This window comes from Copadichromis virginalis, linkage group LG18 (assembly GCF_057382275.1).
Source record: "Copadichromis virginalis isolate Kocher_CV1m ecotype Utaka linkage group LG18, C_Virginalis_male_GT1.1, whole genome shotgun sequence".
In the NCBI taxonomy this organism is placed as follows: domain Eukaryota; kingdom Metazoa; phylum Chordata; class Actinopteri; order Cichliformes; family Cichlidae; genus Copadichromis; species Copadichromis virginalis.
The window spans coordinates 25139960-25155126 of NC_140635.1; the positions used below are offsets into that span (position 1 = coordinate 25139960).

At 39.6% G+C, this 15167-nt stretch overlaps 1 protein-coding gene across 9 annotated transcripts in view; it reads left to right on the forward strand.

Moving 5' to 3' along the window:
• Positions 1 to 2589: 2589 nt before the first annotated feature.
• Positions 2590 to 15167, forward strand: part of st3gal3b (ST3 beta-galactoside alpha-2,3-sialyltransferase 3b) — a 50192-nt gene continuing 37614 nt past the window's right edge. For 4 of the 9 annotated variants that reach the window (XM_085439886.1, XM_085439892.1, XM_085439893.1 and 1 more), the window contains exon 1: positions 14371 to 14500. The gene's annotated coding sequence lies outside the window, so the exon portion shown is untranslated. The other 5 variants (XM_085439888.1, XM_085439889.1, XM_085439890.1 and 2 more) reach the window with 5 other exon arrangements.

A 15167-nucleotide genomic window follows, 5' to 3' on the forward strand; every position in this document is an offset into this window, starting at 1 on the left:
TTTCATATGTATGTAAGCATGTGTAAGTCCCATTACAGGATGTGAAAGTGGCCGTCTATCTGACAACTAGTTTTGTGAACGAAGCTGCTAGAGAACAAAACAGGGAGCCATGGGTTAATTTTGACTTCCAATACTAAATATTTTTAAATGGTTTTAAATGGTTTTCAAGTATACAAAAGTATACAAATTGTTTATGGTTCTTGTTATTTTGGCTTTATTACAGATATTAAATCATATTGAGATTATATGCTGTTACGGTGATCCTCTACAGCAGTTTTTCTGTTTCATTCTTCTTCCAGTTGGTGCCTCATCACTATGCAGCAAACTGCAGCATAGTGGTTTCTCCAAGGGTCTACTTTGTCCGAGTCACTTTATCACATGACAGATCAATCCCCTAATCACCTGAGCAATCTTGTGTATGCACAGTGCATACACGTGCCAACATTCTGAGTTCGAGCCCCCAGCTCTGGACGTCCATGCTGAGTAAATGCTATCTTAATGGTGTATATATGTACTTAAAAGTAAATGCTTGTTGCCTCAAAAAAATAAAGTTCAATGATTCAGTGATTTATTTTATAATTTTATCCCCTGGCTTCCAATTAAATACGACATTGATTTAAATATCCTGCTGCTTACCTATAAAATCATAAATAATATCGCACCTTGCTACCTTATTGATCTCCTTAGCGTGTATACTCCCAGTAGAACACTGAGATCGTCTGACAAATTGCTCTTGGTGCAACCTAGGTCACGGCTGAAAACCAGAGGTGACAGTGCCTTAGCTTCAGTCGCACCTAACCTCTGGAATAACCTCCTTCATACTATTCGCGCATCTGACTCGATCCAGACCCTCAAGTCTCGATTGAAAACCCACCTTTTTAGCTTAGTCTTCCCGGCCTCCTAGAGCATGCCTTTTAAGTGTACTTTCTCGCCCTCCCCTTTTCTTCTCTTTTGTTTAGATTGTTTTATGGATTTTATCTTTAAATCTTACTTGCTCATCTACGTTCTTGTATGCTTGGTTAATCATTGCCTCCCACCTGCTAGCTTATCTGCTTTTGTACTTTGCTACTGTTTTACTGGATTTTGTGAAGAACTTTGGCTACCTCTGGTTTTAAATGTGCTATACAAATAAAGTTGTATTGTATTGTATTGTATTATAAGCTTATTGGTGTGACCCTCTACAATAATCCCAGTTTCACATGTACGCCTTGGGAACATTAATTGCCATAGTCTGAATTAGACTTCTTTCTACCATAGCATTTCAGTCATGTTAAAGTCTGGACCAATGACTTTCAATAATATATGAATGATACATATAATATATAATATGTTTTTACAGTCATTGGTCTGGACTTTTGACTGGGCCATTGTAACATGTTGATTCTTCTCCTTTTCAGCCATTCTGTTCTAGATTCGCTGCTGTGCTTGGGATCATTGACCTGTTGACCCAGTTTGGGTCTTTAGCTGTCGGACAGTTGGCCTCACAAAAGAATATAACATAACAATATAACAATATAAGATACTCAGGTCCAGTGGCTGCAAAAAAGGGCATCCCCTTTACCCCAATCACCCCTTTTCTTTTAGCCAAATGAGGCGTTATGCGCATTATGGAGAAATATCTGCAGTTTGGTCTCATCTATCCAGATGACATCCAGAAGTCTTGTAGTTTGCTCTGATGTAAATTTTCAAAGTTAAGCCATGCTGCCAGGTTCTTTTTAGAGAGAAGAGACTTTCTCTTGGTAATCCTTCTAAGCAACCTGTACTTGTTCTGTCTTTCTCTTAATGTACTGTCATGAGCTCTAACATTTAACATGCTAACCGAGGCCTGTAGAGACTGGGATGTAGCTCTTGGGTTTTTGGCAATTTGTCTGAGTATTGCACGATCTAACCTTGGAGCTGATGTCCTTTCTCATTATCAAGACACACCTGAATGCTCCAGGCCAGCAAACTAAAAAAAAACCTTTGCTTTTCACACTTGCTGTTGATTAATAAATCAAGTGTATTTTGATCAGCAGCACTTTGGCTTTATTTTTGTTAAGTAAATGATAAAATTGAATATTATATGCACTGTAGATCATCTCAGGTTGTAGTTATTTCATTTTAATTCCTGTTAAGGACAAGATTTATTTTATGTCCTCAAATATAAAACCTTAAAATAACTCACAGTTACTGTGTTATGGCTTCTTGTTCATGAAATCCTGCTGTTTATAAATGTACAAAGGATCCAAATTCCATGAAATATCTGTCACAACAGGATCTTATTTAAACAAGCTTGTGCGATGTTTGTTAACATCTAGTACGAAGGTCGCACCAAATATCTCCCTCTGCTTTTATCAGTTCCTGCTTCATCCAGTCCCCAAACATTATTATACTGTATTGTATGAAATAATGAATTCCAACCTTGTAATTAATTAACAGCTGTGTACAGAGCCCAGCCACAATGTACAGCCAGTATTTTATTGGATTTCTAGAGTCTTATTTTCCCCATTATTTCTGTTACTGATTAACTACTGTTTACGGTGACCTAAAAAGGAAGTCTCCAAATCAATATGGTCCTTTTTTTTTTTTTTGGAAACCTCCGTGATTCATCTGTTCTTAGTTCTTAGTTCTTGTCTAGTTTTAATACTCTGGCTAAAGGACTTGACGGCAGCAGCTGAAAAGGTGATGTTTCTTTCTACCTTTAATGTAAGTTTATAAAACTCAGATGCATTAATCAGATTTTTTCCCCCCTATATGTTACACAACTTTAAAAAGCCAAGAACAGTTCTGTAAGTGATACATTAATAATCTATTCATTCGCAAAATTATGTCCTCCATCGGGATATTGTTTCTGTATTTGTGTATGTCGCCATAACAATTCCTTTTTATTATGCCAAATTGACCCCATACACATAAACATGCGCTTCAGACTTTTACAGTGTTCTTACAATTGTTTTAAACTTCGGTGAGAGATAAAACTATTTATAAGCACTCTGAGATCTAGGTTATACTCTAATCCGGTTGTTCAGTGATGACGCGACGAATCCTACTTCCGGGCCTAAAGTAGTCTGCGTTTAATATGGCTTTTGTGTTGTTAACATGTTTAATGTTATGTATTTTCTTCTATTTGATCTCAAAAAGCTCCTAAAACAGTCAGTGATCACTGTTGACCTCCCTCGGCTTTTATTACCGCTAATCATTTATTTAAGCTCAGTTTTTAAAACCTTAGGATGTAACTACAGCCCAGCCCATGCAGCAGTATATGAATGACTAACCTCGTATTGTGGATGGATTATCTCAGTTATTCTCCTGGCTGAAGTTTGGTCCTTTTACAGCATCCTGCCATGCGATTACATTTGTTCCTGACCACCGAGAACACTCACGTTAACTTTTATCGAGTGGAAAAAAAGTTAGCTTGTTTATATTATGCTAACATAGCTGTGTCGCTAGCGGTCATGTAGCACATCATTATATACCAGCTAGCCAAACTTCAGTAACCCTACAAACGTCACTGCTGTTTAGTTTTCTGTCTTCATTTATGCTGGAAGTGATAACAGAGCTGTACGTTTTAATTTGTTTCCAAAACCCCGCAGTCAGGACATGCTATATTGTATTTAGATAGAAGCTAGCGAGCTAACTCCCTGCTGACTTCTAACTCCGTTAAATGTCATAAATTCCGTTTTCATGGATGCCTGGATGTTAAACTCAATTGTTACACCTGGTAGAGCAGAACGCTGATCATTTTATTAAAGATGAAAGACTTTAGACAGTTTTTCAACTCTCAGTAATGCCATAGTGATCGTTTGATATATGGACCTGCAGCGGAGTTTAGGTCCAGACACGGCTAGTGACGTCAGACTGAACAATCGGATAGGGATGTTTCCAAATTGATTTGAACTGTGACAGGAGCCAAAAGTTAAACATATTACACCAAACACTGAATTAATCACAGTGTAATATGAATTTTAACGTCTGAATAATTAATTTCCAGAATCAATTCTGTAGACATGATCTTTTTTTTGTTGTAATCGTCCATCAGAACCCATACCCACAGAATTTTGTTCCTCTCTTGAAAATTTGAGGTTTGAATATGAATATCTCAAAAACCTAAAAGAAAACTTTTCTCAGTCAGTTGCATCTTGAGACACAAGAATCGTGTTCTGTTCAGGCTACTGACATTTCTGCTTTAGTGTTTCAGCATGAAATTTGGATGAAAATAGTATTTGCTTCAATTTTTGTGACAAAGACTTTCATGTTTCAAATAGTTCTACATTCTTTATTATGTATTATTATGAAATTGTGTGTGATTTTTTTCCCATAGTTTATCTAGCCAATACTCAGTCCTTTGTTGATATATTTGTCCACATCCAAATTAATAATTAATTAATTAATTAATTTAGATTAATTACAGATCCTTGTTCATTTTGATGGTGACAAAGGCCAGTACAAATTCCAGGTTGTTATTTTTAATAGTTTGGTCTTAAGTGAGCAGAACCAGTGAAACTATTTCTGTCACCATAAAGATGCTTAACCACATCTTAAGTGCAAGTTCAACAGTACATGTCATTTTTTCAAAATGATAAAGAAATGCTGCTGGAACTGTTGATGTTGATGTTGTTAGTAAATGTAAGATATCTGTCAGCAAATCAGCAAATAAATGCAGAACTGTTTGCTAGAGTAAAAGCCACACACACCACTAAGGAAGTGGTCTGATGATTCACATGGCAGAACACTGGAGTATTAATTTTGCCCACCGTTCACTTTGGCTGTAGTCGTGTATTATTTTAACTCAGATTTGCGATGAGGACAGACATAGAAAGGATGTTAATAATCCTGTTCCACAATTAATTCATTCAAATTGATACTTTTTGACATATCTAAAACAAAAAATACTTCTGTTAATATCACTGCATTTGCATAGTACATTTGGTCATGTGCATACCTGACAATTAAGGCAAAAAAGAAGAGAGAGAGAGAGAGATTACGTTGTGGATACCGACTGTTCGAGGTTGCAACAGGAGCACGCATCATTAGGTTTGTAAACTGCAGTGAGTCACATTTACTTGTAAACTTTGCAACATAATTTTAACCTGAATGACATCACTTCTAACCCGTATGACTGGATGGCCAAGGCATACTTGCAGATCAGCCCAGTTTTAGGAAGATATCAAGGAAAATTCCCTTTAGTTCCATCTACTTCCTCAATTGTCTATCTAATTTAGGTTTGCAGGAGTACTGGAGCCTCATCCAGCTGTCATAGGGCAAAAGGTGGGGTACACCCTGGCCAGGTTGCTGCTGTCATTTAGTTGTGAGATTGTGAAACCTGAATAAATTATTCTGGATGAGTTGAAGCCTTCTGCTGCTAGACTATATGGCTGCATCTTTTGGGGAATACACAATCAGAGCTGAGCAAGAAACATGCCAAAGTAACTGAGAAAAACTGTAATACAAGCCGATTTAAGGTACTATGTTGTAAAAAAAATAATAACGTCATTGTTAGAAGAATAAAATAAAAGCTCCTTGGTTAGGCAAAAGTGTGAGCTTATGCACGACAGAAACCGTCTGCACTGTGGAGAGAAAACTTAAATATCTGTAACCGGATGGTATCACTGCTAATAGAAAGCAATTAAGAAGCAGGGAGTAGGATAGCATTTTCACCAGCACGTGTATTTCTGTTAACATGACCAAATAGTCAGTCAAGGCTATACTGCTCTGGTTTGTTCTTGTTTGCAAGTCTGAAAATAATTCATCAGAGCAGTGGAGTGTATCAGGGAAACCACAGCTGTAAAAGTGCTAAGCCACAACCCCCAAATGATCAAATTAATTTCCACGTGCTTTCATCTCAGGGACTGAACTTGGGATAGACAGAACAGAATTGTATAGGAGAAATGGTACATTTTCCCTTCAGTAAGCCAGACGAATAAATAATGGTGCACTACACAGATGTGGTTAGAGATCAGAAAAATTCTTGATTCTTCCTTCTTGCAAGACCATAGCAATGAATGACTCCCGTGCCAACTCATAAGGGAATCCCACACCAGCTCTTGAAAGGGCTTGTGATTCTCAATAGGGTAAGTGTGTGCGTGCGTGAGTTCGCTCGTGTTTTTTTCTCCTGGCTCCTGCTAATCTCCTGACCCCAGATGGAGAACAGTGGGTGAGCAGATTCTATTTCCTGCTTGATTCAATATTAATAGATCGGTGTGCTACTCTGCCACACTCTTTGCTGGGCAAAAAACGGAAGACTGCTGCCTCCTGCCTTGGCTCTCAGCCCAACAACTGGTTATGTAGGAAATGAGACCATGTGAATGTCGTGTCATAAATAAGAAACAAGAAGCACAAGGAAAACTGAATAAAGTGAGTAACCTGAGCAGGTGAGAAGGACAGGACTATGGATTTACTGCAACATAATGTGCTGTAAGCAGCTATGTGATGGGGTAAAAGTCTAGCTGGGATTGAAAGCATACAGCATACAAAGTCTACAGGGGCCATGCTGATGCAGAGGATGATACGGGTCTATGTCCAGGAATCAACACAATTTGCAAATAGTTTGTTGTGTTCACTTGAATTTAATCCAAAATCGACATATCAACTGTTGGAACTGAGAAATTTTATTTACTTATTTATATGCTAAGTATACAGTACTGTGGAAAAGTCTTGAGCAATTTATCTTTTCTTTACATTTAGCTAGGAAACAGGTGCAGTGAATTATAAAGACGCATGCAAACATGCATATATAAGGTAAAAACCCTCATAGCTTGAGCTCTCTCAGGCAGCTTTCTTCTTGTTTCTTTAAGTAGTCTTCAGGAAGAGTTCTCCAGGCTTCTTCGAGAACATTCAAAGATCTTCTTTGGATGTTGGCTGCCTTTTGTTCTGTTCTCTGTCAACATGATCTACATAGCTTCAATAATGTTGAGTCCGGCTCTGGGGAGGCCAATCGGGACTGATAGGGATCCATTGTGTGTTTTTCTATCCATGAATGCTTTTGCTGCACTGGCAGTGTGTGCCGGATCATTGTCATTCTGAAAAATGAAGCTGTTGCCAATTAGATTCAGGTTCAAGGTTCAAGGTTCTTTATTTGTCACATGCATAGTTATACAAGTATAACACACAGTGAAATGTAGCCTGACACGCTCCTCGACATGTGCAAAAATGGGGGGGGGGGGGGGGGGGGTAGAGGAAGAACATTATATATATCTACATATAGTATATACACTGGGTGAATGTGCAGTAGTAGCAGCAAGCAGGTGAATTCTGTACATTAGAGTGTTTGGAAGAGAGTCCTGTCTCAGTCAATTATAGATGATGTGAGAGGGCGGGTGTGTGTGTTTAGGGCACGGATGGCTTGGGGATAGAAGCTCCTCTTGAGTCTCTCTGTCCTTGCCCAGAAGATGCAGAACCTTCTACCAGATTGCAGAAGTTGGAACAGATGGTTTTCAAAGAGTACTCAATGGTGAATCAAAATCTGATGGTGCTTTTCTGCATTTTATTAATTTTAACAAGATCTCCGACACCCCTGACTGAAATTCAGCCCCAAATCATGACACAGCCTCCACTGTGTTTTACAGATGGCTGTGCAGTCTCACTGCTATACCCCTCTCCTGTCCTCCTACTTACATATTGAAGATTTAAAACAAAACATTTCAATTTTTAGATTAAGCTTCCCAGACCTTTGTTTTTCTCTGATCTTTCATTCCAGTTCTTGTGTAGTTCAGCATACCTCACCCCTTTCTCTGCATTTCCCATCCTTAAGAATGGCTCCTTGACAGCCACCCTTCCACTAAAACTATTTTGTATCTGCTGGATTTTTGTCTTATTTCTTAAGGTCTTAACTTTCAGATACTGTTCATCTGCTGTGGATAAGTTAGGCCTCACATTGCTTCTTTTCTCCACTGTCCACTTACTTCAGATTTTTTAAGGACACTACACACCATGCTATGATATGCCACACTTTCAGCTAATAGCTCTTTGTTAGTGCAAATACAGCATTTTATGCTTGTCAGACTTAATCTTTGGCCTTTTGTAGATTTAACTAAAACAATGAGACCAAATGATAAACAGCTTAACTTGAGTTCGATGCCTTTTTATGTTTGAATACTGAAGTATTAAGTCAGTATTAAGTGGCTCAAGCAAAAAAATAAATTAAAAATGAAAAATATTCTTAGTTCAGCAGGTAAATATTGGTCATATAGGTCTCTCTGACCATGCTCCTGTGGTCTTAACCATTCAACCCATGAGACATATTGAGCGCTTTAGGTCTTGGAAGATGAGTACACCGTCTCTTTTGGATGAGAAATTTATACATTTCATAACAGAGCAAACAACAGTATTCTTAGAAATAAATGATAAAGAGGAGATAGACACGAGAACTTTATGGGATAGCTATAAGGCTTACATGAGAGGGATGATTATTTCATACACAAGTCATAAAAGGAAGCAACGATTAACAAGGCAGTTAGAGATCGAGAATAATATAAAAAAGCTGGAGAAACAATACTATGTAACAAAATCAGCTGAAACATTAAGTGAGCTTAATATTGCCAGGACATCTTTGTGTAATTTGATAATGCGAAAGGCTGAAAGAGATGTCCTTCTTGCTAGACGACGGCTTTTTGAATCAGCTAGTAAGCCCAAAACTGCTGGAAATTGGACTTCCTTCCACCACCTGCCGCTGGATCAGAGACTTCCTCTCAGACCGTGTACAGAGAGTTAGAGTGGGGCCTCATCTTTCCTCAGCCCTCAGCCTCAACACCGGCTCTCCACAAGGCTGTGTACTGAGTCCCCTACTGTACACTCTGTACACACATGACTGTGTTAGTTCCCACCCAGACAACACAGTCATCAAGTTTGCAGATGATACCACTGTGGTGGGGCTCATCTCAGGGGGAGATGAGACTGCATACAGAGCTGAAGTTCAGAGGCTGTCAGATTGGTGTGCAGACAACAACCTGGACCTCAATACCACCAAAACAAAAGAACTGGTAGTTGACTTCAGAAGGAGGAAGTCCGAGCTGCAGCCTGTCAGCATCAACGGGGAGTGCGTGGAAAGGGTCTCCAGTTTCAAGTTTCTGGGTGTGTACATAGACACAGACCTCCAATGGAGCTCTAACACCTCTGCGGTCTTAAAGAAGGCCCAACAGCGTCTCCACTTTCTGAGAATCCTCAGAAAAATGGACCTGAAGAAGGAGCTGCTGACCGTCTTCTACCGCTGCTCCATTGAAAGTGTGCTGACATATTGCATCGGTGTGTGGTTCTCCAGCTGCACCACAGCACACAGAAAGGCACTCCAGAGGGTCATCAACATGGCCCAAAAAATCATTGGACATCCTCTTCCCTCCCTGAAGGACCTGTACAGCACTCGCTGTCTCAAGAGGGCACGCAGCATCCTACGGGACTGCACACACCCAGGACACCGGGTGTTTAAGCTGCTGCCGTCTGGCAGGAGGTTCAGGCTGCTGAGGTCCCGAACAAATAGACTCAAGGACAGCTTTTACAACAGGGCAATAGCCCTGATCAATGTAAATAGCTGACCTGACTGGATACCTCCCTGGACTTTTTAGGGGGGAGGTAACAATGTTTAAAACGATAACAATAATATTTATATTTATAACAAGGTGCAATAATAATTAATGTGCAATAATAACAGTGTGCAATACACATACACTTATTCTTCTTTTTTATACTAAGTTAATATACTGTGTTGTGTTGTTTGTTACGTTGTGATGTGTCATATCGTGTCGTGTTGTGTTATATGTAGTGCCGACGTAGGACAGTTTTTCCAATTTCATTGTACTACTGTACTATGTATGACTGTGCAATGACAATAAAGAGTTGAGTTATCTTATCTTATCTTATCTTAACCGCTTTCTGGCTCGTCTTGCAAGGAATACTCCATCAAGTTCCTTTATCACAGCTATTGTGGATGTGAATGGTGAAAGACAAGTAGGAAACCGTCAGATTAATGAGTGCTTCAGAGAATTCTATACAAACTTATATCAATCTGAGATGGACATAACAAGGCTTAACTCAGGCTTTTTCCTAAACTACTTAGTATTCCCTCAGCTTTCTGAAGATCAGGTTAGCCTGCTGGAGTCACCCGTAACATTGATATAGGTGGATAAAGCTATATCTGCACTCCAGTCAGGGAAATGTCCTGGGGCAGATGGCTTCCCAGTAGAATTTTTTAAGGTAATGAAAATGAAGTTAAATAGTTTATTATTAAGGGTTTTTAATAAAGCATTTGAAGAATCGAAACTCCCAGAATCTATGTACCAGGCTAATATAACATTGATAGCTAAAAAAGATAAAAATCCGGAGTCATGCTCATCTTACAGGCCTATTAGCCTTCTTGGTGCTGATAATAAAATACTTTCAAAGATACTGGCTCTTAGGCTAGAAAAAGTAATGTGCTCTATCGTGCATGCTGATCAGACAGGCTTTATTAAGGGGAGGAATTCTTATAATAATACTCGACGCCTATTTAATATTATTCATTTTTTAAATTTTCATCAGATCCCTGGGGTTGTTGTTTCTATGGATGCTGAAAAGGCATTCGATAGAATTGAATGGGAATATATGTTTGAAATAATGAGAAGATTTGGGTTTGGAAAAAACTTTCTGGGGTGGATCAAAATTATATACAAATCACCAATAGCATCTGTGTTAACTAACGGCTTGTTATCTTCCCCATTTTTATTGAGCAGAGGTACAGCACAAGGTAGCCCATTGTCACCACTATTATTTGCTTTGGCCATCGAGCCTTTGGCCATGGCCATTAGACAAAATCCAAGTGTTCCTGGAGTTAAAATTGGGGTTAGACAACATAAAATTCTGCTCTATGCAGACGATATTCTTCTGACACTGACTGACCCAGTTAACTCTTTACCCGTTCTTACTAGGTGTATCAAGGACTTTGGTCTTATATCTGGATACAAAGTAAATTTTGATAAATCTGTTATAATGACTTTGTGTAGTGGAGGGGATAATGAACCTTTACATGTTAAACCCTTTCATTGGGCACCATCAGGTTTTGTATATTTGGGAGTTAAAGTTACACCAAATGTTGATCACTGTATATAGAGAAAATATTAATGGAGTGGTTCAAGATCTTCGAGAGATGCTGACAAGATGGAGGTCACTTCCGATATAATTTTTGGGAAGAATAAATCTCATTAAAATGGTAATCCTACCAAAAATATTATATCCCACAGGCATGCTGTTTGCAATCTTGAAATCAGAAGATATTAAAGTAATTAACAAGGCTATGGTGGATTTCATTTGGGCAGGAAGAAAACCCAAAATTAAATTGGAGACACTACAGTTACCGAAAGATCTGGGCGGGTGGGGAGTGCCAAACATAGAAAATTATGTCCTCTCAATACAAGTGAGGGTTCTTTCTTCCTGGATACATGAACATTCTGATCTGCCATGGCTAAATATTGAGGAAGTATTATGTAAACCATCCTCACCTGTTAACTTTTTAGGGAAACATCTAAATGACTTACCTCACGTAATAAAGCATAACCCACTGATATATAATGCTATGTGGACGTGGGGAAAACTGAGAAAATTTTTAACAGTAGTCTTCCGTTTAATATCTTGTCAACGTTTATAAATAATCCAGACCTTCTGCCACAAAACATAGGGTCAAGCTTTGTGGGATGGCATAAAGTAGGTGTAAAGAGGTTTTATGACCTCTTTAAACATGGTGAGTTTAAATCATTTGAATCCTTGAAGTCCCAGTATTCTATGTCAAAGACTGAGTTTTATAAGTATTTGCAATTGAGAAATTATGTGTTAAAAAATGCTAAATCATTACAAATCTCAACTGCCTCTTTTCGGTTGGAGAAATTTTTTCTGGATAATAGGGAGCATAAACATTTTGTATCAAAGTTTTATTCCGAGATTTATGCCCTAATTGTGGATAAACTGGCATGATTGAGAAAATATTGGGGGACGCTGCTTAAATGTGAAATAGATATACAGGCATGGGACAAAATCTTGCTCCTTCCATCTAAAATCTCTGTTTGTAACCGATTTAAAGAACTGCAGTACAAAATTTTGCACAATGTGTATATTTCTCCGTATATTTATAGTAAGTATAATATGGGAACATCTCCAAACTGTCTCAAGTGTATGGTCAGAGTGGGCACTAGATTCCACTGCTTGTGGGAATGTGCTATTATCCAGTCATTTTGGAAAGAGGTCTGCGCCAATATTAGTACAGCCATTGGTCATCAGGTGACAGAAAACCCATTAATGTGTATATTGGGATATATTCCTGTCTCACTGGTACAACATGAGCATGTAATTCAGTCACTGTTAATGTTGGTGAGAATATCCCCGCACAGAGGGACAAAAGGACCCCTGAACGCCCACTCACATCCTGGGCCATCTGACCTCAGGAATTCGCGTGATAAGGTGGGGCCAGGTTTCACAATGAGCTCACCCGAAACCCTGGCTGATTGGGACCCACACCCATTTTCATACCTTGGCTCATGTGATTAGAGGATCATCAGGGGGTCCTTTTGTCCCTCTGTGGGGGGATATTCTCCCACTAGGTTTAAATCTGGGACTCCCCACCATTTGACCTTAGAACTGAAGAAGCTTCTCGGAAGAGAGGTGAAACGTCTTCAAGCAACTTAAAGAAGTCCAGACGCTTTTCTTTGCAAGCTCCTTTGACTTGTTCTTATACATGTTATACATTTATTACCAACCTGAGAGTTTATCCGCTGGTGATTCGACATGACGAATGACTTCTGAAGTCTTAATTCAGCTCAAGATGCTGTAGATTCCAGTCAGTAACACTTTCGGTCCGCTAGTAAAACGTAGTTCTATTAATCTGCGCTCGATTACTCTTGAACTGGACGTAAGTCCCCAAAAACTGAATTTTGGAACTGAAATTGAATGGTGAGAAGTGAATCTGAAATTATTCGAGAGCTAAACTTTTAAAGGATAAAATACGGTTTCAAAGAAAATTAATTCATTTTCAAAATATAAAATTCAATTTCTATTTAGTGATGATCATTTTCAAACCAATAAATTGAATTTCAAATTAGGATAATTCATATTCAGTTTTTAAAAGCATTTATTTAAGTTACAATTCAGATTCGAATTTAACTTATTCAAATTCAGTTTCTGATGGCACAGATTTCTGCCCATACAACTGATCGTCTCATTATCTGTGTCTAATCGAGTAAGACAGGATTGACTGAAGGAGAATGTTCTCCTCAAAGGCTTCCTACAAAATCCTCCTAAAGGGAAAACAAAAATGGCTTCAAGTCAACTAATACTAATCATCCCAACTGTGGGATCAAAACATACTCCCCAATTAAAGCTGTGCTGGCCAAGCACATAGCATTACACTAACAGGACAGGCAGGACAACATGCTCTGTACGTTACAGGATCTCTATTATTGCTGCAGAACAAGGACGGTTCGTGTATATGTGAGCTATTGATGGAAACCCAGCTACAACAGTACTACAACAGCAGAAAAGCAAAGAGAAGCACCACGTGAAGATCCACATGAAAAGGTGCATTCATCCTGGCCCTACTAAAACAGGAAGCGGGGGCATCGTAATTCACTGAAAGCCTCATGTGACCGTTGCAGGCAAACTGTGTTGCTGTGGACAAGCAAGCCGCTGTTGATCATCATCATGTTGATGGAGGGAGTGCGTTTTTCTTTAGTCACTCTTGATGCACACTAGAGCCCGGGGAGGCAGGGAGCTCTCCTGTCTCAGCAGCCACACACACACACACACACACACAGACTCGAGCCGTTCGTCTTCTGCTTACTGATCCACTGACTTTCGCAGATTTTATCAAGATGGCTTGGAGAGGAGGGAGAACACTGTCATTTTATCGGCCAAACCTCTGTTTATTCTAAGAGAGGTACTGTTTCTCACGGGGGGACTCGGAAGGAAACAGAAAAGGTAAAGACTAAATTTATAACAGTCCGCTGGGAATGGCAATGAGACGTGGCTAAACCGTGTTTTCTTTATTCGGCTGTGATCGCGGTGGGTAATTCAGCCAAACTGGTAGTCTCTCATTCTACCACCAACAGCTGTATTATCGCAGTATTGTACTGCGGGCTCTGGCATACTCGCTGTTGTTATGAGCCTTTTTATCCGTACTGCCTCCGTGGACCGTTTCACCAAGCTCGCTGTTGTACCTCAAAAATGTCTGGAGCAGCGCCGCGCTAAACTGTAGGCCTGCCGACAGGATGAAGGCAAAACTCCCCCTGTGCCAACGCAGCGTTGTTAGCATAACGAGTGGCTAGCCGAGGCTACAATAGCTAGCCGTTCATGTCATCTGTCGTCTTTTCCACAGCTCTCTCTCACTCTCTCTCAGTAAATATCTGGGTAATCATTTGCTACGACGACGTCAGGGTAAGCGGACTTGACTAAGGCAAACCCTTGTTAAAACGGCCGTTTTATGAAAGACTGGGACACAACTTTTGACCACTCAAAGTTCCGTTATGTTTGTTCTTGCTAGCCAAGGACCTCCCTGCGGTCTCAGCTGAAGGTAGGCGAATAACGTGACTTACACCTGAATATAGAGACCTGACCTTAAATGTGGCCTCTGATACAACACTTTAGGAACCGTGTGTATGAAATGAGCAGTGGGGTGAGGTGAGGTGAGGTGAGGTGAGCGACTGTTGCTTCTAGACTTGTACCCTGTGATACCTTCCAACCGCCTCGGGTTCGTTTCTGCTGCAGCGGTTACCCTTTTCGGCCTACCTACCTACTCTTTATTTTTATTATGTTTAAATCTTTTTTCTTTTAAAATTAGGTGTCTGCGTTTTGTTTGCGAGTCTGTAGTCAAAGGCACCGACCGAGGAGTGTGTCTGCCTAACTGTCTATTGGGCAAACTTTTCACAGATTGCAGGCAACAACAAAACTGGATGAATAAGTTCATTTTTACGCGAGATGGTCAGCGCAGTGTCAACGACTGCGCAGGTTGGTGCTTGCGTTTTAAATATAGAGGACAACATCTGTTGGCTCATGCATATTATTAACTTTTTTTTCTTTTTTTTTTGTTAAAGTGTCAGGCAGAGGCATTACTCTTTTCTGTGCTCAGCTGTGCTTCGCCACCTCCCTGTGCTAAAGCTGCTGAGTCCTTCTCGGCAGTTTGCCTTCAATTTCCAGGATCAGAGACAGTCCACGTGATATTTGATATCAATATTTTGAAG